The sequence below is a fragment of the Ambystoma mexicanum genome, chromosome 7p (genome assembly GCF_040938575.1).
Source record: "Ambystoma mexicanum isolate Mex_15411 chromosome 7p, UKY_AmexF1_1, whole genome shotgun sequence".
In the NCBI taxonomy this organism is placed as follows: domain Eukaryota; kingdom Metazoa; phylum Chordata; class Amphibia; order Caudata; family Ambystomatidae; genus Ambystoma; species Ambystoma mexicanum.
The window spans coordinates 347,869,257-347,892,400 of record NC_090939.1 but is presented as its reverse complement, the minus strand read 5'-3'; positions in this window follow the sequence as shown (position 1 = coordinate 347,892,400).

Here is a 23,144-nt window from a genome sequence, read left to right as displayed (position 1 = left end):
AGTGCAAGTATATGGCAACAGTCTTCTCACTAATTTTAATGAGGATGGTTGAGTGCTTGATGGCTGATAGTTGGCCAGGCCATCAAGGTCAAGTGTGGGTGTCTTTAGAAGTTCCAGGAGCTGCCTCATTTTAAATGCATATCATAAGGATTGTTGCTTGAGGGATGTGTTGATGCTATTGGGAAGTGATGTGAGTTTTCCAATTTGTTCACCTTCATATTAAAGGAGCAGAGTATGTAATCTTCATATGTTGCGGTCTGGCATAGATGGAATGACTGTGGTGTGTTTGGAGCAGTCAATGTTGTCTATTTTGACTCTAAATAAAGAGTTGATGGCACTGCATTTGTCAGTGGAGTGGGTCTGGCAGCAAATTTACAGAGTATTTCAAAGCTTGTAATTATGCACTGCTCTTGTTGGATTCTGCCATGAATACTACATATTGTGTAGTAGTTTGTTTTGGCTGTGGCAATTATGTTTCGGCATGCTGAATGGAAGATTTTCAGTGTGATGAGTTTTTCTTATCTCTGAGATGTACACCAGATATAATATTTTCTGTGGATGACATGCTTGATGTCAAATAATTTCTGGGTCTACCAACGTTAGAAAGCTTATGTTTGTTGAATCAAAGTTTCAGTGGCTGATGGCTGTTGGTGGTAAACATGTAGAGTGTGGTTTAGAGGGAAAATGTTGGCAGTGACATGCCCCAAGGGGTTTGACATGGTCACCAATGAGATGGGGTTTCCTTCAAATGCATCCATGGTGATGTACTTGAAAGAGAGTTTGGGTGTCTTGGTTTGTTTTGGTTAGCATTAAATTTGGAAAGGTATGTAGTGGGGCATACCCACTACATGGGTGGGTGGGTGGGCTGGAACATGATGGAATTCCACATGGTAAAACAAAAGTAGAGTTTGTGTATGAAATCCTACTGAATATGTAACGCGATTTGAATTTTTATTTACCAGATATATGCTGAGATATTAGTTGTAGTTTTAGTTTTATTCCTATTTTATTTTTGTAGTGTAAAATGTTTATTTATAAACTAAACACGATGTTACTTTTAAATAAAAAAATAGAAACATTTAAAAAAAGAAACGTTGGATTTTGTAAGGGAGAAGGGAAAGGGACGTGGGTGGGGAAGGAGGTAACAAGGTTATTTTTACCTTAAGCAGAATTTATATGACGGGCAAATTAGAAAGTGAATTAGTGGGGCAGGAAGGATATTGCTCTGTGGCTTGTGTGGTTCAAATGTAGGAAGTGAGACATGTAATGGCTGAAGAGGTGGTGGATACCAAGTTGAGTGAGTTGTCTTTGTTATATGTCGGTTCTTTGATTCATTTTGCTCTACACTCATGGTGCTGAGCAATTCTTGTTGAATATCCCTGGTCTTATTGGCAGCTTTTGGTGGTTAAGACTTCTGAGGAAGATGATAGTAGTGTTGTTGATAAATGCTGTTGTGTTGAGGTCTGTGATATCATCAAGAAAGGCCTTGTTTATTTGAGGTGGCTGGTAGAAAAGATGGAATGTATCTGTCTGAGCATGGAAGTGCAAGATGGCAAGTGAGGAGTTACAGAGATGCAGGTGTGGTCTGTGCTTGGAGAGTGCATATGCAAGAGGATTTGTAAAATTGTGAGCCCTCTGCCAGTCTTTGTGGTCCTTGCAGTGAATGTTGTAACCTATGGTGAGGGAGTGGTGAGCAATATCTCTGTGATAAATAGCATGCATTTCTTAGGGTGGGTCGGTGGGAAAATCACAGTACGGTCCTTATTCCCAGAAAGCTGTACTCGTGGTGGTTGTGCTTTCCTTTGGTTGTGCCTCACCTCGCCCAGAGGTTGCTTATATCTCCCTCTCACCTTTTGTTATTCCTAATGTGGGCCGGACCTCCCCTGGTCCCCTGCTAATTCCCTTCTCACCTTCCTGTTTCTATTTGGCCATCTTTCTATGACAAACTTGCATGGAGATACCTCCCGGCTGCCCTCCCTCTGTGTGGGTCCCTCCTTTGCCCCTACCCTGTGCCTAACCCCCATGCCCTCCATCATGCCTTGCTTTGTGGCGGCCTGGGGCCTGTGGCCTAGGCTGAGTAGTGGGGGCCCCAGGGCTATCATTCATACCCCTATCTTGAATAACTACACATACCATTTTGTGTGGAATATAATATTTGGCCATAGAAATGTATTTTTTACATACAATCATAAACAACCAAAATATAAAAACAGGTCTGCTTTTGGGCATGCCGTGTTCAAGGTGAGCGATGCCTCGCTCCTGCTGGAAAGTCTTTCCATCCAATTGGCATCCTCCCCTACACACGTTCCGCCACACATGAGAAGGTGGTGCCCCGGACAATCAGGGTCCCCCAAAAGTACTCCTATCTGCACCCACTTCCCTCTAGTGCCCTGAGAATTCTGTCCGTGAAAACCTACATTCCCTTTTGTGATAGTTCCACCCCATCCTGGTGGAACAAATCAGGGTTTTCTGGGACAGGCCATGTCATATAAAATGCAGCCCTGCACTCCTGCAGTATTTCTCCAAAGCTTTGTTCAGCTTTCTCCCGGATGTTTCCACCACCTTTCTGCATTTTGCCCCATGCCATATCCTCTGTGGTACCATCACTGACATAAAGATCTCTGTTTCCCTCCAGCAGTGTGCTATGTTGTGCAGGGACTCGCAAATGACCCTCTGCAGCTTACCCCACCCCATGCGGGGCATATCATCACCCCCCAGGAGTATCACCAGATACTCAGGTGGGTATCTAAAACCAATCAAATCCGACAGTCTGTCTGTCCTGTCATGGATGTCTTCCCAGTGCATCCCCGGTAACCCCCACCATAATGTGATTGTTTTGGGGAAATGCAGCCCTTGCTTGGTTTCCTCTATCCACCACCCCCCAAATGCTTTGTGCACTTTGAACACCCTTTGCTCATATGCCACTAGCGCCATCCCCTCTTCTGGGTATTTTTGCAAAATAATGGTGGACAGGATGTGGAACGTTGACACCCAATTTTCAAAGCTCTGTTCCATTGTTACTCTCCTGCATATTTCCTTCTCATCATCTTTCCTGTCCTCCCGGTATACATCTCATCCCCTTTTCAGGTATTCCAACAGTGAAAATATATCTATAAATTCCTTCTGCCACACTTTTTCCTTCACTGTTTTGTCTGTGTACCATGCCATTGGAATCCCAGCGAAACTAACACCACCATCCTAGCTAATACTATCTCAGAAGTGGGCCTCACTCTTAGGAACATCGGCCCCACACATAGTAAAGGACGTACTCTGGATTGGATTGCAGACATCAACTGCTTATCCTGCATAACAAATACTAAACCGTGCGTGTGGACAGATCATTACCTGATATCATTCACCATCCAAGACAGTCCTCAAACTAGATCCACGGCCCCACCGGCCCTAACAAGAAACAGAAAAAAACATAATAGTTTCCAACCTCCTACCCCTCATACAAAGATATCACCAACGCGGTGAACCTTCCCTCCAACCCGACAGATCTGGTTGACCTGTATAATAACACCATCAACTCTGCCATTGACTCCATTGAACCACTTATACTCAGCAAAGAGAAACCCATAGCCCACTTGAACTGGTAGTTTACACCCAGCCTAAAAGCCCTGCACATTGAAAAAAGACACGCTGAGACCAAATGGAAAAATAACCTGACTGATCAGAAAAAGTACCTTCTCACCTCCTTGACCAACAAGTATAAAAAGGAAATCATTCAAACCAAAAAAGACACTTGTAAGAATAAAAAAGCAGGCTTTAGTACAAGGGAAATCTTCTCAATCCTAAGAGAATTGGAAACCCTGGTCACACCCAGGGACTCCTGCATCAAAATCAAATCCTGGTGCATAGATATCCAAGATGCCCTCTGCAATAAAATAACTTTGCTCCAAAAAGAAAATAGTGGTGCTAAGGACACGGGACATAGATGGCTCTCATTGACCTGAAGAATCAACTTGACGACCGGAAAGACAAAAGAAAAGCCTCCATTCTTCTCCCTCTGGAATTATCGGCCGCGTTCGACCTGGTCGACCATAACGTCCTATGCAACCACCTCAAATCAGCTGCCCATTTTTCCAAGGAAACCACCACATGGATAAGTTCCTTTCTGGATAACAGATCCATGAGAGTCTTCTCAGCCTCCTCCGCAGAAGACCCACTCCCTATCACCTGCGGCATACCCCAGGGCTCCTGTGTTTCCCTAACCTGTGTAATATATTTACAAAGCCCCTTTTTGTCATACTGGACAATCTGGGTGTCTCTTTCACCAACTATGCTGATGACACCCAGATTCTCATCCCCATCCAAGGAGACTATGACACAGCTGTAACCATGATTAACAAATTTAATCACACAAACATGGATGGCCACCCAAGGGCTATGTCTCAATGACGAAAATACGGTGATCTTAATTGTTGGGTCCACTAACAAGCTATCTAAACTCTCTACCCAATACAACTATGTAATCATTGGTGGAATTAAGATCAAAGTCTCTAAGGAAGTCAAGACCCTAGGATTCTACTTGGACTCGGCTCTCAACCTTAATAAACAAATCAATGTCATAGCCTCTGCCACCAACTACACGTGCAAGCTGATTCATGCATGTGAACCTTTCCTGTCCACAGAAATCTGTATTACGATTGCCAGGGTCTTGATCCTTTCTAAGGCTGGACAACAACAATGCTGTATATCTGGGCACTAGCAAACACAACACCAATAAGCTCCAGACATTCCAAAATAATGCCTTAAGAGCAGCCCTAGGCAATCCCAAAACACAGCATATCTCTTATGTGAGACGTTCCAACAACTGGATCTCTATTAACGACAGAATCAAGTTCAAATCTCTTAACCTCACGCACAAATGCCTCTTCAACAAGGCCCCTCTATACCTCACTGAGATTTACCAAACACACCTCAGCACGACCCATCAGAAAAGCACAGTACAACAGCCTCCAAACTTTAAACTAAAAAAAACAGGAGGCGCAAGCTTTCCAGTTCAGGCTGCGCAACTGTGGAACTCTATTCCTGACTCATTAAGAGCCATATCTACCTTCCACTACTTTAAGACCAGCATCTAGAGATGGCTGAACTCCTGAGACCTGTAACCTTTTGTGCGAGCATCCTTATTTGTATTTTATTTATTTGTATTGTGCAGCCTGCCCAAGGGCATCAGGGCGCATGTTTAGAAAGGTGGTTACAGGAAAGTGTTACAACAGGTAGTTAGAGGTTACACTTATGTATACATAAACATATATAAATTATGTACAACATTTACAAGGATAGTATGCAGATGCATTATATACAAGGTAGCCGGAAGGTGCAGCATGCAGCCAGTGTCACATAGGATTGGCCGCCATAGCGTCTTGCTCATGGAGCCAGTGTTTTGTTTTCCTTTTGAAGGATTGGAGGGAAGGGACATTCCTAAGTTCGTTGGGTAGGGAATTCCAGAGTTTCGCCGCAAGGACTGGGAACCTCGAGCCTCTGACAGTTTGAAGCTTGAAACTGGGGATGATAAGTGTGTGCGCTTGTGCAGATCTTAACGGACTGGAGTCTGTGTGTTGGCTGAAGCGCGCTGATAGGTATGCCGGTGCAGCGGTTTTCTGTGCTTTGTGACTAAGAACAAGTGTTTTGAGGGTGATACGCCGTGCAATGGGGAGCCAATGTATGTTGCGTCTGGTGGAAGAGATGTTGGCGCACCTGGGTATGTTTAGGGCCGCCCTGATAGCGTTATTCTGTGTTACCTGTAGTTTATCAATGTTTCTTTGGCTTGTACCAAGGTAAAGGGCGTTGCAGTAGTCAATTTTTTATAAGATGAGGGTTCTGGCGAGAATAAGGCAGTTGTCCGTTGTAAAGAAGGGAAGGCAAGCTGTGATCAGTTTACACGTGTACGCGGATGCTGAGACTACTGAGTTGGTTTGTCTGTTGAGTGATAGGGTGGAATCTAGGTATACTTCCTCTTGCCGACTTTATGGAACCCAGAAACCATAACCATTAGAATCTATTTATTGTAAATATGTACATTGTTGCCACAAAATGTATATGTATGTATCTATACTGCACATCTATATAATGTGTACCTATGTGACCTATATGCCACAAAATGTAAAAGTATATATCTGTATTTTAGCTCCAGTTCATGCGTAACTATGTGCCACAAAACTTTAACTGTACATACCTGTATCTCATCTCCATGTCAGCCGTAATTATGTAACATACTAAGCGCCCCGATGCCTACGGCCCAGTGCGCTTTACAAATGAATAAACAATTGCAATTACTAGCCATGCAACCTGGTTTCTAAACTGAACTTACTATGCTGGAACACACAAGGCTTCAAATACTTTCTCCAAGAAGCCCAAGTGAACAAGCTAATAAGCTATGACATTATTATGTTCCATGAGATGTGGTTGCTAGAGAGCCCCATGATAGATGGCATGCTTGTCAACCACAAACATGCTATCAAAGGAACACAGTTTTTACCAAGTGCAGGGTCTATTAATGACAGTTAAAAACAATTGGAACCTATACTGTAAAATATTGGCCATGCAAATTGGCTGCCTTATTGGCAACGCTAGTTTCGGAGAGTAGAGTTCCTTTGTCTTCATAGATGCTAATAGTGAACATTTATCAATGTCCTCCCTATGGAGGAAGTAATACACGAATTGGAAAATGTGTTCATAGAATGGAATCTAACTCACTCCCAATCTCCCATTACAATAGAGGGGACTTCAATTGTGAGTGCACAGTCTCTGAGGATGGGGAAGGGTTTGGGTAAGACAAACCCTCAACCACTATTAATCACCCTGTTAGCCTAGGGAAAAGAGGAGCTCATGGTAGACTGTGGCCCCAGTTTCTGTCCAGGTGGGGCTTTGCTCGTCCAACCTTTGATTGGGGAGTTGTGGGTGAAGACTCCAACCTGGAAGATCTTTAGGGCTGAGTCCATGATCGATTATATATGTCTGAGAAAACTGGATTGCAGTGAAATACATGCGTTAAAGGTAGATATGACGCCTTTGAGTGATCATGATATGCTCTCCCTTACAATCAGTGCAGGCACACCTGTGGTAGCCAATACTGAGGGTCTGAAAAATCTGCTAATAACCAGTTGACAAAATATATTCTGGAAAATAGGGAAGGTCCATGAAGCTAATCTCAAACTTAACAATGGGTGGCCCACACTCCTAGAAGAACAGAAACAGGAAGCTACTTTTCCCGAAGAAAAATCTAGTATTGTAGCTAAATTGGGTTCCTTGGACCCGGAACCACTGGTGTGCCCACTGATTCCATTTGTTATAAATCAGGCAAATGTTTTTGATCAAACGATAAATGACAAGAATAAGGAGCTAAAACAGAAATTGAAACATCTAAAATCTACTAGCCAAAAAGGGGCCATTCTCACAGAAAGGCTAACGGTAGAATATAGCAAATGGCTTAGGTCTATTAGACTTCAACTCTTTATCTCTAGAAATCAAACTCCGTCTAAAACCCTAGTCAACAAAGCCATCCTTTTCGACCTGGAGGATCCTAAATGGCACCCAGGACCAACAATCGAGTCTGTAATCGTGCTGTGTGTCGGAGACTGAGTGGCATCATTATTGCCATAAAAAATGTAACTGTGGAAACCCAAGTATCCCAGAGGGCCCTCGAGAAAATTAACAGCTCTGAGACCCGATGGTGTGAGTTTGATACGACAGACATCTCTATGACAATTAAAGCTCTGAACAGTTCTCAGACAAGTGGTCCGGATGGGGTATCGAATCAATTCTATAAGGAAAACCCTGAGCTTTGGTCTAACATCCTATTCAAACTATTCGAACAGATTGCCAAAGGTATGGACTGCCCTGGCTCGTGTGGATCAGCCACAGTTGTCCCGATTTATAAAAGTAGCGAGAGAACAAATCTGGCAAACTATAGGGCAATTGCATTGATCGACTCTGCAGCCAAAATCTTGGCCACATTGGTGTTGAAAGACCTAACTAATTGGGTAGAGAAGGAGAGGATGTGTAGCCCCCTTCAAATGGGGTTTAGGAAGGGTGTTGGCACCCTGATGAGTGCGGTAGCTCTCTCGGTCTGCACCTCAGACATAGGTGGCAGTTCTGGGAAATCATTATATGTGAAAGTGTGGGATTTGAGCAATGTCTTTGATAACATTAACACACAAATTCTCTGGGAAAAACTCAGACAATGGGGAATCGCAGAGGGCCTGTTAAAAATGATCCAACAATTATAGAGGGGCAACTTAGTAAAAATATGGGTGAACTGTCAGGGGGTCCTGACAAAGTCTATCCCAATCACCAAAGGGGTGAGACAGGAATGTGTAGTGGCACGTACAATCTTTAACCTATACCTAGCTGACTTATCAAAAAGAATATTGGCATGGGGAGGATATGCGCCGAAATGGCAAGACCTACCTGTGAACATCATCGCCTATGCTGACCATCTGATATTACTGGACTACACCCTGACAAGCCTTCAGAGGCTTCTTGATGGGGTCCAAATTTTCCTGACAAGCAACCATTTGAAAATCAACCCCCTCAAATCCTATGCAAAGAACTTTACAACACAACGCTCAAGCCGTAGGTACTCGTGCAAAGTAAATCAAACCACGATTATGCAAGTAGAGCGCATAATTTATCTGGGCTTCGCAATTTCCACAAAGCAACATATGAACATACAAAAGGGGAGAATGGAAGGAAAAATGAGGTAATCTATTACTCTAATGAACGTCCTGAAAAACAAGCTCTGCGCATACTCCCTTCTGCCACTAAATTAATTATCTAAATGAAAGATAACAGCAACAATATTATACAGATATGAGCTAGTACTGATTGGGAACAGAGCTTTCCTTGACCAGCTAAAAAGCAAAATCTGGTAAACTATGCTGAGTCTGCCAAAATACACCCCGATCAGTGCAATTAGATTGGAACTGGGCCTGGCCTCGTGGTGGGTGCAATATATAAAAACGATCCCTATAATTGTTGAAAATAGGAGAAGGTGAAGACTATTCCCTGAGCTCATACGTAGAAGAATGTGTGTGCTCTGTCCTAGAGTCAAAATCCTTCTTACAAAAATGTCATAAATTATTTATTTGTTTATTTATTTACTTATATTGCACTGAAGTCGGCAGGCATCAGGGCACGTACATAAAGCCTAGGACAAGTATTGTACAGGGCAACCAGATTGTTTAGTCAAGTGGGGCCTAGTGCTTTGCTTGAATATGCTTGTTTTTAGTTTTTTTCTGAAGGTCATGTAGTTGTCCTCCAATCTTAGCGAACTTGGTAAGTGGTTCCAGACCTTTTTTTTTTATTAAAAATGTCATTGGTTTATATAATTAAACCTTACAATTTTGTTTTATCAGATAAAAGTACAAGTAAAAATAGTGCTCAAACATTCATGTTATATTCAATAAAAAATCAATTTAAATCAATAATAGTATGTCTATAAAATCATATAACAGCTGTAATCATCCTTCTGTTGTTTCCTGCTAATATCAACGACCAACGTTCTTCAGGGTCTAGGATACTTGTAGATTTTAGATATAATCGAACTATTGTGGTACACTTTTTGGTGCGAGTACATTTCATAAGCAAATGGTGTATAGATACTATAAAGCCTTTTACCTTGCAAAATCGACACATCTGGTCGCGGTGGATAGTTCAATTTCGGAGCCCGTTAATTTCCTGTGTGGGTAAAATGTTCAATCTTAATCGGAGGTGTAAGTCTCTAATAACCCGGTCAGGAAACATTTTGAGGTAAGGTGGAAGTTCATTAAGCGCTCTCATGTCATTTGTGCAGTTCAGGGTTAACTTATACTGATTTTTGATATCTTGTGTCTTCATCCAGTCTAATGTTGCTATCTGCAGTTTTGCTTTTTGTGGTCGATTTAGAAGCGTGTCGAGTGATATGTTGTTAGCAATCCTTTGTGCTTGGACAAAATCTTTTCACTTGTTCAAAGCTGCAGCGTTGATGTTTGTAGAATTTGCACATACTATATCCCATGCTGGAATGCAGTCGGTGTTCTGGATTTTTCTTAGTAGGTCAAGTTGCTTCCATTTTATGATAGAGTTTAAAGACTGCAGACCTAGTTCAAATCTTATACGTGCCGTGGGGACAACATTGGGAAGGGAGAGAACCTTTGCCCAAAATATTTGTTCTATTTTATTCCATGTGTGATCGTGCAAGTTGATCATGGTTTCACTGCAGTAAGTCAGAATTGGCACGGCTTTCTGTTTGTAGTATAGAATAATCGGTTTGATTGAGAACTTTCCAAATTTTCTGTGAATAATTAGTGCTTGACGTGCCATTGATTTTGCTTTTGTTATAAGGTGAGTTGCCCAAGGTTCTTCACTTGTCGACTGATTAATCCACATCCCTAGATACTTGAAGGATTTAACTTTGATGAGTTTTTCATTCTTCAAATAGAAAGTCGGTCTCTTGTTCGTAGGGCTTATTCCAGCTGTAAGTGCCATAACTTTGCTTTTTTTTAATATTGATTTCTAGTCCATTGGCTGTCATATAGGTATCAATAGTTGTCTGTGCTTGTTGCAGTCCTTTAGGGGTTGTTTCAGCCCATGCCAGGTTTTAATGGGTTGTGTTACAAGGCTGCCTTTGGAAAGTCTAATCCGTATTTCGGTGTACAAGCACAGAAGTTTTATTGGTTCAAAGATGTTCGATGGGCAGCCCCATTTTGTTAGCTTCGACCATAGCAGGTCTCGGTTAATTTTATCGAAAGCTAAATGCAGGTCAATGAATGCTGCATACGTCTGGGTTTTTGCTCTATAAGATTCATGTTTTAGCAAGTTGAGAATGAATAAGTTGGTCGTCGTGCCAAGGTATTTCGTAAAGCCCATCTGTCTTGTTGCCAGTCGTTGTGACCCTTTTGCCCATCTGGTAAGTTATTGTTGTAGTATATTTGCAAAAATCTTGCCCAAAGGATCTAACAGAGCTATGGGTCTGTAGTTTATAGGGTCATCAGAAGGGCCTTGTTTGTAAATAGGGACAAGTACTGCTTTTTGCCACGAGCAAGGTATAGTTTTCGTTTTATTAATTAGGGCTAAAATTTGTACAAACATTGCAGCCCATATCTCCAGATCTTTTTTGATGATGTAATTTGACAGGCTGTCTGGCCCTGGTGCTCGTGATACATTTAATATGGTGATTTCTCCACTGATGTCGGTAGGAGCCCAGTCCAGTATCCAATTGGTGTTTTGAGAAATTAGTTCTGGTGGCTTTGCATTAGAGCGTTGCTGGTTCCAGATCTGAGCCGCTCTTGTGGGGAAAGAACATCCCCGTCCGTTTCCTCTTTTGGCTTCTGTGCATACAATGCAAACTTACGCCTCAGATCCCAAAGAAGGGCCCCGGGAGTAGAGGGTAATTTGATCTTTCAGGTAGGCAGGGGCTATTGCAAAAATGCAATGATGTTCCATAGTCTTGGATTTGAAAGTGATTCGGTCTTCTAAGTCTAGCCAGTGGAGGGCCTTCCTGTCAGCTGTGATGTGCTCCCTTCTAGCTTTCTGTCTGGTGATTCTGAATGCTCTGCTTTGTATAATTTGACAATGAGCTAATCACCTCTTGCTAGCTCCTATCAGAAGGGCGGTGCCATAGTCCAGTCTGGAGAGTATTGCAGCCCTAGCAATGGTTGCACAGTTATTTTCACTTAGGTAATGTCTAATGAATTTAAGCAGTCTCAAGTAGTACTGATACGTTTTGCTTAGGTGGGTGACATGTGCTTCAGCCCCCAATGATGCTTTCAGATATATACTCAGAGTTTTTAACCGTAAGACCTACTGGAAACTGATCGAAGTGCGTAGGGCAGACAGTGCCTTCATAATAAAAAATAAAATAAAGCGATGGGACAGAAATACTGATTACAATGACTTAACTAATATACAAACATAATCAGCACCTATGCACTCCCCTGAATAAAACAAGAGCATACCTCCAGAAATTCCCTTCAAAAAAGCATTGAGAACTATGTTGCATATTTTGCTTAAATGTCTTTCCGATGATGGAAGTAATAGGTCTGAAACGTATAGTTTCTAAGGACTCGCAAGGATGCGTGCCTCTGGCTTAGTCCCAGCCGAAACTCTGTCTCATCTGGTGTTAGAATGTCCTGTCATTGGGGAGCAGAGAATGTGTTTACTTGGAAAGTTCATCCATTCTACCTCCTGGGTTTTGTCAGAAAATGTGTGGACAAGGCTTATGAAGCCCTATTATCATTCCTCGAACAAATATTTGAGGAATTGAATAAGACAATAAAGCAGGGGGAAGCTGACTGGAGAGCGATATGGGGGGACTAATTTCCCTCCCACTTTGTTCTCCATGCACTGACTGGTGTCTCATATAGTCTGACCAAGGACACAGTAATGGGCTGGAACATGATGTAATTCCACATGGTAAAACAAAAGTAGAGTTTGTGTATGAAATCCTACTGAATATGTAACGCGATGATGACATGGTGTACATTTTTGAATTTTTATTTACTGGATATATGCTGAGATATTAGTTGTAGTTTTAGTTTTATTCCTATTTTCTTTTTGTAGTGTAAAATGTTTATTTATAAACTAAACACGATGTTACTTTTAAATAAAAAAATAGAAACATTTAAAAAAAGAAACGTTGGATTTTGTAAGGGAGAAGGGAAAGGGACGTGGGTGGGGAAGGAGGTAACAAGGTTATTTTTACCTTAAGCAGAATTTATATGACGGGCAAATTAGAAAGTGAATGTGAAAATATAAATCGAAGAAGGAGGTTTCAGGGAGGCCGGTAGAAGGGGTTACGGTCACTTCACTATAGGAAGAAAAAATGATTGAGTAGTGGTGGTGGTTATCAGTGGAAAGGGAAATGGGTGTTGGATGACAATGGGATATTTGGGATATTTCCTCAATAGTAGGCAACAAAGGAAGAACAAAATAATATGCAGTGAAAAACAACTGCACTTTTAATGTGAGAATAGTGTGCCACTTTTTTACGCACTAAACGGTGAACAAAATGCAGCAATAAATGAGAATGAAATGACATATACAGGTGACTTTCAGTAAATGAGAAAAAAAAAATATCAGCATTTAGAAATAGTCCTGCACCAGTCTCTTACAGAGGCTCGGGAATTTCCATAAAAAAGACAGTTGTAGATAAGCAATGTGGTCTTCAATCCACATGTTTGTCTCACATTCGTGTTTGCATGTTCTGAATCATGAACACATGTTTGTTGTGAGAGTCCTAAAAGTAGTAACCAAAAAAACGGATCTGTTGATAGCACTAGTGTAATGTTTTCCTTTACAGTGATGTTGCAGTGTACAGCTGCCAGTTTAAGTACTAGGTTTGGAGGGTAATCTGATATCCATCACTGTTATGTCTCTACACAGGGTGACTGGAGCATACTAGCAATGATGATGCATGTTCAATAAACTACATGGACAGTGAGCAGGTGTCTAACAACCTTCTCTCTAATCGACTCTTAACACACTGCGTTTCCCCCGCCCCAGCTTGCGACATCCTCCATTCACGAGCCCCCAGGACATAGATATAGCACATGGCAGAGACCTGGGTACAAGAGAGAGAAATAGGTCCCTACACCCCCTCACATAAACTGATATATGTCCTTTGTTCCATTTCCTCGATCCATCTTGTCCATCTGCAAATTGCTCTCAATGACTGACTCCAAGGAACCCTCACTCTGCCATCTCCATTGCTGCAGCTGGAGTCAGTGTCTACATCACCATCCATATATTCAGAACAGCTTTCTTGTGAACTCACTGTCAATGGGTTCCTCCAGGTTACACGTGTCAGCCACCAGTTTCTTAAAGAATGAGGAGTTTCTGGTAACGATGCAACCAGAACCTTCAGGCAACACCATAAATCCTTGAACATCTGTCACAGCCAATGACTGGGAATCAAATGCAGACACCTCCTTCTGTCCATGAGGTTGGCAAACTAGTACAGAGTCACCCACTTTTATGTTTGACTCCCTAACCCTTCTTCTCCTGTCTGCATACTCTTAATTTTGGACCTGCTTACATCATCCTTTGTTCGAGCCTGAACTTCAGATCCGGACTAGTCACTAAGTCTGCACTTTGCAGCAGCCTGGTTCGTACGACTATGCCAAACATCAGTTTGGAAAGACATATCCCTGTAGAACTGTGCAGTGTATTTCGATAGTCTCGTAGTAGTGTACAAATGGCTTGCGTGAATGATCCTCACGTTATGGAGCACACTTGCAGTGTTTGCTTTATGCTGGACATGAAACGTTCGACAGTGCTGTTGGCCTAATGCCACAAAGGAGTAATTTTCTGATGCTGGAATACTAAATATTTTGCAAACAGTGAAACTCATGCTATGGCCGTCCAGTGTCAGATTTTACAGTTGATGGAATGCCCTAGTAAACACATGTTTTGTCTAAAGCTGGAATAAGCGAATGGGCAGCCGATGAAGAGACCAAATGTATATTCGAAACAAGACATCTCATCCGTGATTATTAGTCCATACTTGCCATTTGTTTATGGCCCAAACATGTACACTGCCACTTCATCTCACACTTTCAACGGCAACAGTGTCATCTTCAGGGGTTCTGGGAAAGTGCAAGGAGCCTCTGACTTACAAATGATACAGGATTGGAGAATGTTCTGGATCTTGGTATCCATCTGCGGGAACTAAACTTTTGTCCTAAGCTGTCCTTTGGTCAAAACAATTCCTCTATGTCCTGCATGCCCCAGATCAATCACTTGCGTTTGCCGGGATTCAGTAATGACGATTAGCAGGTGAAAAGTTTCTGCTTTTTTTCTTAGGGCACATCTCGGCTTTTGCAGGAGTCTCGCTATTTCCCTGAAATCATCTTTTCTTTGATCTGAGTCAGCACTTTGTCCTGATGCAACGCCTTTATAATCTCAGGAGTCATTAAAAATGCTGGGAGTGCATTGTCCACACTGTAATTTATGTGCTGATTGGCTTTGGACAATGGTGCTTCTTCCTTCGCAGGTAGACGGTATCTGGACAGAAGATCTGTGGGGTTGTTGTCCTTCGGTGTTTGTGAATGATGTCAAAACAATATTCTTGTAGACAGAGTACACAGCATGCGATCCACATGGGCATTTTGGCATTTGACTTGCTGTAGCTTGTCGTGAGAGCTTGATGATGGATGACAATGGTGCATTTTCTCCCATACATTCACAGGTGATGGTGGTGTTCACATGTCCCGGGTTGAATTGGGCTAATATTGGGCTAATATAGCACCCAGGCTGACTGGACTTGCGTCCATGGTTAGTTCAGTCTCCAGGTCAGGATCACAGTAGGCCATGCACAAGGCTGATGAGAATTTGTGACTTTATTTCTTTGAAGGCCTCCTCATAATCGGCTGACCACTGAAATGCATGTCCCTTGCTGATGAGAAGTCATAATGGCGTGCTTACAGACGCGAAAACCTGAATGTATCTGGTGCAATAACTGGCCATGCCCAGGTAGGACACACTGCTGATGTGGATGTGGGCATGGGTATGGAAATTAGAGTGTGCAATTTAGAAGGATTTATCTGCTTTTAATGTTAAGTTTGCATCCTCCAGTGCAATGCACACTTGTCTCGGCAGGTTATCATGTGCTTCCTGGGTAGCCACAAACACTAAAATGTCATCACTGTAATTGAGGCACTGAGGTATGTGCTTTATTACCTGGTGAATTGCATTCTAAAAAATGTCAGCCGCTGATGAAACTCAGAACCTAAGCCTTTTACACCTGAATAATCCCAAATGAGTTGGTGGTGATATAGAGAGATTCAGGGTGCAATTCTAAATGGTGGTATCCTTTATTTAAATCCAGTTTAGAGAATAATTTCGACCCATGCAGGAGATGCATCATGTCCATCATTCTTGGAGCCAGGTGTCTTTCACTATTGATGGCTAAGTTGGGTGCTCTCATATCCCAGCATATTCACATTTTTGACCATTTTCTTTTTTTTACAGGTTTGATTGATTGATTGATTATTTATTCTGCACTTATACACAAGTGTTTCAAATCACAACCATGCATGGGAGGGGAAGACATAGGGAACACAAGACAAAATGATCTTACTGGGCATGGTCTATTCAGATTCTTACTAGGCATGGTCTATTCAGGTATAATGGGAGAAACCCATGGCATGGGCCCTGTTGCGTGTTCTATGATGTCTTGATTTAGCAAGCCCTTTTTTTTGTCCTCCACTTGTTTTTGAATGTTTTGTGGAATTGCCTAATAATGCTGTGCAAAGGTTTTGATAGGATAAATATGGAGCTTAATTTGCTTCACCTTTATTTTTCCATTTCCTGTGAATAGTGACAGAAACATTTTGACAATTATGTCTTTGGGGTCTGTGGTGCCTGATGACTTGATTTGATACATTATGTGGAAAAGTCCCATTTGCATGGCTGACTTGAAACTGAGAATGCTTCCTCCTTGTACTTCATTTTTCACAACATAATATGGCCTGCTTCGCTGACTGATCCTTTTAAGAATAGGTGGTCTCGAACATGCCTTTGCATCCCAGTGGTGTATTGGATCAATACAGATATATATATATATATATATATATATATATATCAATGTCAGGGCTGTATTCCACAGCCGTCTTATTTCCTATGGTGTGAACAAATCCTTGTTTGCGATCCCTGCTTGACATGGGGTCAGTGTCATCTTGATGTCTAGGGGAGACTGCAATGTATCTGACTTTCTGGCGTGTCCACCTCCTCCTCTGTTCCTAGGGAGTGGACGTCATATGGTATTCATCCCTTTTCTCAGTGTGTCTCCTTGCCCGCTGTGGTGACTCATGACATCTGCTTGGGGAACTCTTTTGCCTGGAGGGTGAAGATGTCAATTTTCTTGCCCGAGGCCCCCTTACTTCTCTGCCCGGCACGTTGCAATCAGCTGTCTGCTGGAAGTATTTGATGTTCTTAAACATAGACTGGAAATGGTTCTCTTCCCACATCCATCACAGAAGTGACCAATCACCGGACGTGGGCCAACGTAAGAAAAACTGTATCCGCACTGGTCCTTTCCGGCAGATTTGTCAGACGATAGCATTTGACATTATCAGTAATTCTGTTTGCATGGAGAGCGACATGTCAGCTCTTGCAAGCATTAAGATCTCTTTCAAAGATCTGGTCTTTTGCAGCAGTCTTTTCCGAAATTTGGCAGATACACAGACATCCATTACAATTAATTGTGACTGCAATGATTCATCTGTCGAATAGTGGTTGAAATCGCAATATTTGACTCTCTTTTGTAATCTCATGACAAACGTATCTAGGGTCTCCCCATTCTCTTGAATTGAGGTGTGAAAGATAAATCTTTTGTAATCAACAGTGGGGCAAAATACATGTGTACTGAGTCAATCCCCGTAAATGAGTTTATGGAACTCTCGGGCATCTCAAATACAATGTGCCTCATTTTAAGTTTGCCGGTAGGGAAGCAACAGTGTCAGTAAGCTTACCGGCACTGTTGCTTCCGGACTGGCAAACTACAGGTTTGCCCGCCGAACAGGTCTGTCCCTGCCGGGCAAAGCGGTCACGGCAGGCAAAGCCGTCACGGAAGCACCAGCACCGTTAACACCGGTGCCCGTGCTTCCACATCCCCATTCCCACAGAGTCCTATGGGACTTTATGGGAATGGCGATTAACCGGGAAGTCATGCGCTGTTAATTTTATACAGGTCTGGTGGCAACCCACCCGTAGCACCGGCATGTTTACAGCCGGACCTGTAATGAGGCCCAATGTCTTGCACTACTGGCACTAGACAATGCAAAATTATTGCTTTCAAATGTTGCTCTTTCCTCACTTCCGTGGCATCAATGTAAATGTAAAGTTCTTTTAACCATCTGTTCCACCTTGCCGCACAGCTACTGGTTACTGTGATGTCAAATGGTGGAACAGCTGCAAAGACTCACACCCTCCCTCCATTCTGCTTGGTGCACCAGGGGAAATGGTGATGGTATTGCTCATTTGAAAAACGAACCTTTGAAATTAGCAGAAGCTGCTTTTTCCTATCCGGCATTGCTAGCTGGCTGAAAGCTCCTGCCGGCATCGCTGAACCAACGCGCTTCCTGGAGGAGGCGGGGCAACATCTCACACGTGACCCAATCACGTGACTCTGGGCTCCCTCAAAGGACAGAGGCTGCCGCCCGCCCTATGTATTGCTCATTTGAAAAACAAACCTTTGAAGTTAGCAGAAGCTGCTTTTTCCTATCCAGCATTGCGAGCTGGCTGAAAGCTCCTGCCGGCATTGCTGAACCAATGCGCTTCCTGGAGGAGGCGGGGCAACGTCTCACACATGACCTGATCACGTGACTCTGGGCTCCCTCAAAGGACAGAGGTTGCCCCCCGCCCTGTGTGTTGCTCATTTGAAAAACGAACCTTTGAATTTAGCAGAAGCTGCTTTTTCCTATCTGGCATTGCGAGCTGGCTGAAAGCTCCTGCCGGCATTGCTGAACCAACACGCTTCCTGGAGGAGGCAGGGCAACGTCTCACACGTGACCCGATCACGTGACTCTGGGCTCCCTCAAAGGACAGAGGTTGCCACCCGCCCTGTGTATTGCTCATTTGAAAAACGAACCTTTGAAGTTAGCAGAAGCTGCTTTTTCCTATCCGGCATTGCGAGCTGGCTGAAAGCTCCTGCCGGCATCGCTGAACCAACACGCTTCCTGGAAGAGGCGGGGCAACGTCTCACACGTGACCCGATCACGTGACTCTGGGCTCCCAAAAAGGACAGAGGCTACCACCCTTGCGGCGTTAAGCCCATCAGGAGTAAAGCCCAGTGACTGTTGAGCGACTGTTTGGCGCACTGGGCTCGCATCAAAAAGGTAAAGAAATCTAAGGTTCTTTCTCTTACTGTCATAACTATATTTTACACTCCACACTTGTAATGAGGCTACAGAGTTCTCCCTCTGAGGAAGATATGGCTAGTCAGGATGGGTCATATCTGGAGGCAAGGAGCGAGATTGGGCAGGGGGTATCCAATGCCTCTGACCCTGCCACAGCACAGTCGGCTTTAATTGTCACCCACACTCTCAGTCACACAGATAGACAGCAAACCCCTGAGGAGGTATTCCAAAATCTCCATATTCAGAAGGGTTGGAAACAAGGGTTGGAGTACACCCTGATGACAAGAAAGATTCAGAGTAGAATCAATGACCACTTCCTTAGAAAAAGAAATAAGAGTGCTAACGATTTGGTTGACATCATTGATACCACCTGGCAGCTACCTGCCTATGATCATACGATTTTGGGAAATACTCCTCCAACAGAGAGCAAACAAAATAACGGAATGATTAAAGACATTATTCCAGAAAATATGGCAAGCTCGCCCATTCACCAAGACCAACAGGAAGGACCAACAGCCACCTTTTCTGATGGATCCCCTTCAGCTAGCGAAAGCACTTTGGCAGCCTTGAGCTTCGTTTTGAACTCTTTGGTCTCAGTATTTGACCTTCTAAACACAGAAGGACAAACCCAAGCAGACCTTCTTTTGGAGATGTCACATGAAATCTCTAAGAATGAATCAGCAATGGTTGCCACGAATAACATCATGAACACTATTCTGATTCCAACACTAATAGAGGGAGTCAAACAAGGGTTAGACATTGCCCAAATTCACAACTTATTGAAAGAGGGAGCAAAAGGCAATGCCACAACCCACAACCTTTTAAAGAAGCTCCCTCGGGAAATCCAAAATCTTCAAAACCAGAATGAGACTCTGATTGGAGAGGGTGCCAAAGATTATTTTGACGACACCCCACTCTCAGATTCAATTCTGGAAGAATTTCGAAGACTGGCAAACATTGACATTGATGTAATTGAAGAAATTGGCGACAGTACCCAAAAAACTCATGGAGAAAATCCACAAGAACATTCGACTGGTAGAGTGAGTCAGAGCCCAGAAGCACCCCAGAAACCCAAGAGTAAAAAGTGGCAAAAAAGGAATAAAGGGGGCAGACCAGAAGAGACCATTTTTCACACACAATGGGACAAAACTATGAGGAAATTAAAAAAAATACAGATAAACAAGGCTTCAAAAACAGGGAAAAGCACATTTCTGGACTCTATTACAACTGTATCTCCAGTCACCAATTCTCCACAGACCTTAAATCTGACCGATCCCCAGGCCATCAAGTGTGTGTCCGGGAAAAATGGGGAAAAAAAGGCTTGCATAACATTCAAGGAGTGTTTCGGTGACACCAAAGTTCTAACCTCGAACTTTGGCACGCAAACGGAACCCATAATGCCACCACCTGCAGCCTCTAATAATCAAAACCAAAAACCGGTCCACACAAACATCAAGATTGCCCCAATATTTCTGAAACAAAAATCACATAAGGGGAAAACAAATGAGGCCAATGTGGAGCATAGACAATTTGTCGTAAAACTGGCACCAATTTTCTTAAAACCACTAGGAAAAACAGTTTCTGCTTCACCCTTAACTAATGCTTCTCCACCACTAGCTGCTCAAGACGAGATGCCATCAAGTGCAACACTCAGTGAAGTAGACTGTCGCAATGGGTCAGGGAAATTCAAAAACCTTGAAATATGTACTCAGGATGGAGGTAGAGAGAAACCTGAAAGAAATCAGTATAATTCTGCCATAAGAAAAGAAGAAACTGTGACACCGAACTTTACAATTCCAAAAGTATGGCTCAGATTATAGAAACAGAACAAGAAAAAATCACTTTGTAGATCTGTTCTACTGTCGGAGATCAAAAAGAACTATAACCTGTTTCTCTTTGCTTCAGAAGACATCAAGTACCTCACCTTTCCGATTAGAGAAGATAAATTTTTCATGGAGATAGCCCTCACTTCTAGAAAGGCACAACAGGCACTCATCATCAACGAAGATGATCTGGCTAAAGAAGGCCTGTGGGTTTATGAATCAGAGGAGGAAGGCAGACATGGAAATCGACTGGGTTCAAAACAGACAGGAGTGGAGGATGCAAATACTATCATGGGCACCGCCGGAGCGTCGAGAGAGCCCCAAAGTAAAGCTTCATCTGGGCTCAAACTAAATGAGAATCTGATAACAAAACTCCCAGAAATCATTACCCAAATCTTTCTGAAATTTGGCGAGGAGCAGAACAGTCTTTAGACAAAGGGGTCTCAGATTAGTCTCCTGGAACACCAGAGGGCCGAGCTTCCTGAGGAAAAAGCAACTTAAAAACGATCTTTTAGAACATAATGATATCCTGTTGCTCCAGGAGACATGGTTGGCCAACCCCATTGAGATAGAGGGCTTTGCAGTACTAAATCTCAAGGCCTCACAAAAACTAAAAGGGAGACCAGCAGGAGGTTTGTTAATAGTAATTAAAACTCAAGTACCAAAGAAATTGTTCCGCTATGCAACAATACGGTGGGCATTCAAGCCTGCAAAGTAGAGATGGGACAGGATGATTCTCGGCTCACTCTAATCCTGGTCACCATCTATTGGAATCCTGCCAGCTCAAAACTTCAAGATTTCATAGAAATCCTCCACACCCTATTGTCAACGGCAAAGATTAATTATGAGGGAGCACAGATTATCGTCGCAGGGGACTTGAACACAGACCATATCAACCCAGGAAATGTGAGGAATGGCCAAATTAAACAAAGCACCATACGGAAAAGTAAACAATGGTGGGATTTGTTTCAGTCATGGGATCTTGATATGATAAATGAAAAAAACAGGAGTGTGGGAATGGCTGGGCCAACCTGGCGTCAAGGGGCATTGCAATCAACTATATTTTCGTCTCATCGTCCCTCACCCTGTTTTGCCCCAGTCTTACTCTAGACTGGGAAGGGGGGAGTGATCACGGGAGGCTAGAACTTTTTTTCTCTGAAATTCAGAGAGCCCCCAATCCATACATTACACAGGAATTGGAGGGTTATAAAGGCAAACTGAAAGTGGTCAAATATAGAAATGGGGGGAAGAAGTTGAATGATCTTTTGGAGGCAGTCCCTCCCGCAACATGGGCAGAGGAAATACATCTAGAAAAATTTGGAAAGTTTGTGTGGTCTATTTGCCAACCAAGTGAAGTAAAGATCGTAGGGAAACAGACACATCTTCACCATTTTAATGAGGAAACCTACAACAAAAAAGAATCCTGTGACAAACACTACGCCATATAAGACAGAATGTAGCAAAAGACCCTCCCAGCTGTACATAAAAGCTTGAAAATGCCAAACAAGCCTATCGGAATTGGACAAAGAACCACAAACATCATAAACTCTAAGGAGACGGGGAGAGAATGCTTTTTCTCCTCAATGCAAACAACTGCAGAAACTTTTGGGCGGCATTAAATCAACTTTAAACCAGCCAAAATAGTTATCTTTGCAATTTAGTCTCAGAGCACAAATAGGTAGACTATTTGTCCAAAAACTTTGAAGCAACCTGCTCCAGAGACTTTATACTTCCAAACATCACCTGGTCGCTGGCATTTACCTCGTCTATAAGGCGGCAGGTCCCAACGGCCTTACTTACCAGGTGTCAAAAAAACAACCAAAGTTATGGGCAAAGTTACTCTTTCATCTTTACCAAGAAATCTTAAAGAATAAGGTTTTTCCACCATCATGGAAGAGCACACTTATCATTCCATTCTTCAAGGGGGGCGATATGCTAAGTCCAGCATTGTATCGGCCCATCGCACTTTTGGGCATAGATAGCAACATTTTCATGAGATTATTATTGAAAGAACTCACTTTATGGGTGGAGTCCAGACAGATTCTTCCCCCGCATCAAACAGGTTTCAGGAAAGGTTTTTCCACCATCCTCCATGGACTTATCCTGAACCTGTTGAGTGAGAGATCAAATGAGAAAGAAGGCTCTCTGTTGTATGAGGCATGGGTCGATCTGTCCAAAGCATTTGACCTTGTGGACAGATCTCTCATTTGGTAGAAACTTTACAACTGGGGGATTCCGGCCCCCCTTCTGGCTATGCTCATAGAACTCCACAAGAACACCACCACTAGGGTAAGGTTGGATGATATTGGTAATCTATCAGAGACAATCCAGGTCCTCAAGGGAGTACGATAAGGATGTTTAGGTGCACCGTTATTCTTCAACCTATTTGTATCAGATATTAGAGATTTCCTAGCCTCAGCATCGCTAATCTGTCCTAGGATTAATGGTAGAAGACTCCATTGGTTGGCCTACGCGG